This window comes from Hemitrygon akajei, unplaced genomic scaffold (genome assembly GCF_048418815.1).
Source record: "Hemitrygon akajei unplaced genomic scaffold, sHemAka1.3 Scf000034, whole genome shotgun sequence".
In the NCBI taxonomy this organism is placed as follows: Eukaryota; Metazoa; Chordata; class Chondrichthyes; order Myliobatiformes; family Dasyatidae; genus Hemitrygon; species Hemitrygon akajei.
Genome location: NW_027331920.1, coordinates 1297443 through 1300473, shown reverse-complemented (window position 1 = coordinate 1300473; position 3031 = coordinate 1297443).

Here is a 3031-nt window from a genome sequence, read left to right as displayed (position 1 = left end):
CAGTGGTAAGATTGGCAAACTCAATGTTTGCTTTCATTTCGAGAGGATTAGAGTACAAGAGCAAGGATGTATTTCTGAGGTTTTAATAATGCATTGTTCAGACCACACTTGGAGTATTGTGAGCAGCTTTGGGTCCCTTCTATCGGAAAACATGTACTGGCATTGGAGGGGGTCCAGAAGATGCACAAGAATAATTCCGGGAATGATAGAGTTAACATATGAGGAGTGTTTGATGGTTCTGGGCCTGTACTCACCGGAGTTTAGAAGAATGGCTGATTTATTATCCCTCTCAACCCTATTCTCCCGCTTCCTCCCCGTAAGTTTTGAGACTCTGACTAATCAAGAAGTTTACTTATTAACTTCTGCTTTAAAAATCAAACAGGAGAAAATCTGCAGATGCTGGTAATCCAAGCTACACAGGTCCTGATGAAGGGTCTTGCCAGATCTCTCTGTCGCCTGTCTGGAGAGAGTTGATGTTGGGAGGATGTGGGTGGGTCGAGAACGGTAAGCACAGCCTCCGACTATAGGGATGTCCATTTAGGACAGAGATAAGGAGGAATTCCTTTATCTACAGGATAGTGAATCTGCCACAGGCAGCTGTGGAGGCCAAATAATTTTGTATATTTAAAGCGGAGTAACACACACAAATTGTTTGGGGAGGGGACGTCACGTGATGACGTGGGATCGAGACGCGGATATCCAGCTCTCCCGTAAAAAAAAAACTAATAAATTAATGTTTAAGTGAAGAAAAGTTAGTAAATATTTCCTAAAAACTACGTCTAAACTACTCAGGATTTTCCTTAGATATGCCTCCTAAACAGACAAAGAATAAAACTATTACTTTGAAGATAGTACAAGTTGAGCCGGCCACTATGAAGAAGCCTCGGACTCAACTGCATCTCAATCCGGCGATACAGAACAGAAATTACCCGCAGCATCAATAGTCTCCAAGAAGGAACAACAGGAACTGCGCGTGCGCGCAGGAAAGTGCATGCGCAAACATGAAGAAATTTAACTACAAATCCCAGCTCCCATTGGAAGCGGAAGTGAGAATGAACCCGCGGTGGATTCTGATTCTCTGGAACAGACAGATGAAGATGAGGAGGCAAAAGAAGAACAACAGGAAGAGATTGGAGGTGGAAGATATTCTTGACACATAAGAGTTCCTCCTTTGGTGCAAATAATGCATGAATTAAAAGAATTTTAAAAATTTAAAATAATACAAGAAGATTAAAAATATGAAGGCTATGTTTGATAAAATGGTGAAAAAACAGGAGAAAATGGACAAGAATGTTAAAAACCTGGAAGAAATAACGGGAGACACTATTGAGAGAGTGAAGAAAATGGAAGATAATACTCTTGCCTGGACATCAGAAAGAAAACGACTGTTGGAAAAAATAGACGTGCTTGAAAATTTTAGTAGACGAAATAATATTAAAATTGTTGGTCTTAAAAGAAGGGATAGAGGGAGAGGATCCAATAAATTTTTTTGAAAAATGGATCCCGGAAAATTTGGAAATGGAAGGGGGAACCCAGTTGATTGAAATCGAAAGGGTCCACAGAGCTTTAAGATCAAAACCCACGACCAATCTTGATAAAATGCTTAAGATATCAAGATAAAGAAAAGATCCTGAAGGCGGCTTCCCAATATGCCAGAAAGAAAAATGAGCCATTGATGATAGAAGGGAAAGCAGTTCTTTTCTATCCTGATATAAGTTATGACCTTTTGAAGAGAAAGAAGAAAATTAAGCCAGCGAAAAATGTTTTATGGGAAAAGGGTTATAAATTTATATTGCGCCACCAAACAACACTGATAATTTTTTTGGATGACGGAAAAGAAGATTTTTTACTGATCATCGGGATGCAGAGGAGTTTGCAGAAGAACTCCCAAATATTCGCTAGTCACAGTAAAGATTTAAAAGCGAAACAGATTAAAGATGAAGACAGGGTCACTGAAGTGAGTTGATGGACATTAAGGACAGAAGAATATTTAAATATACTTTTAATTATATGATACAGGGGGAGAAAGGTAAAAATTTGAGAAATATTAATCCAGAGTAGTGATATTATTTTTTCTTATATATACTTTTTTCATGTTACGGGGGAGCTGCGGGAACTTCGGATCGATCGCTGCGGGATTCACGTGTGTAATCATGGCGTTTGCCATGACCCGCACAACAGAGGGGGGTAATGTTGTGTTTTTTTTATTCACAAAATTAGCAGGGGTTTTATTTTTCTTGTATCTTTCTTTCTTTGCCCGGATGATCGGAGGGTAGACACATAGCAACATGGAGAATTTTAAAATAATTCACCAAGGTACTATGAGAGTTGAAATATTATGTATTATTATAGACTGGAGGAACCACGTTAAACATAATGACTAATTTACTGATTTTTTAAAGTTTTAATGTTAATGGGCTTAACGGACCGGTGAAAAGAAAAATAATTTTAACATACTTTAAGAAAATGAAAATAGATATAGCTTTTATACAAGAAACACCTTTAACAGAGATAGAACATCAGAAATTAAACAGAGATTGGGTCGGAAATGTTATAACAGCTTCATTTAATTCAAAAGCGTGGGGAGTTGCAATTTTGGTCAACAAAACTTTACCAATTAAAATACAAAATGTATTAATTGATTCTGCGGGAAGATATGTAATTATACATTGTCAAATCTTTTCAGAACTATGGACTCTTATGAATATTTATGCACCAAATGAAAACGATGTTTAATTTATAGAGGAGACTTTTTTAAATTTGGCTGACGCACAGGATAAAATATTAATAGGTGGAGAATTTAACTTTTGCCTAGACCCAGTTTTAGATAGGTCAACAAAGGTTTTTCCAAAACCAAAAGTAGTAAAATTAACTTTATCATTGATGAAATATTTAAATTTGATTGATAAATGGAGAAGAATTAACCCAACAGAAAGACATTATTCATTTTATTCAACTAGACATAAAACTTATTCAAGGATAGATTTTTTCTTACTATCAGCGAATATTCAAGACAGAGTGAAAAATATGG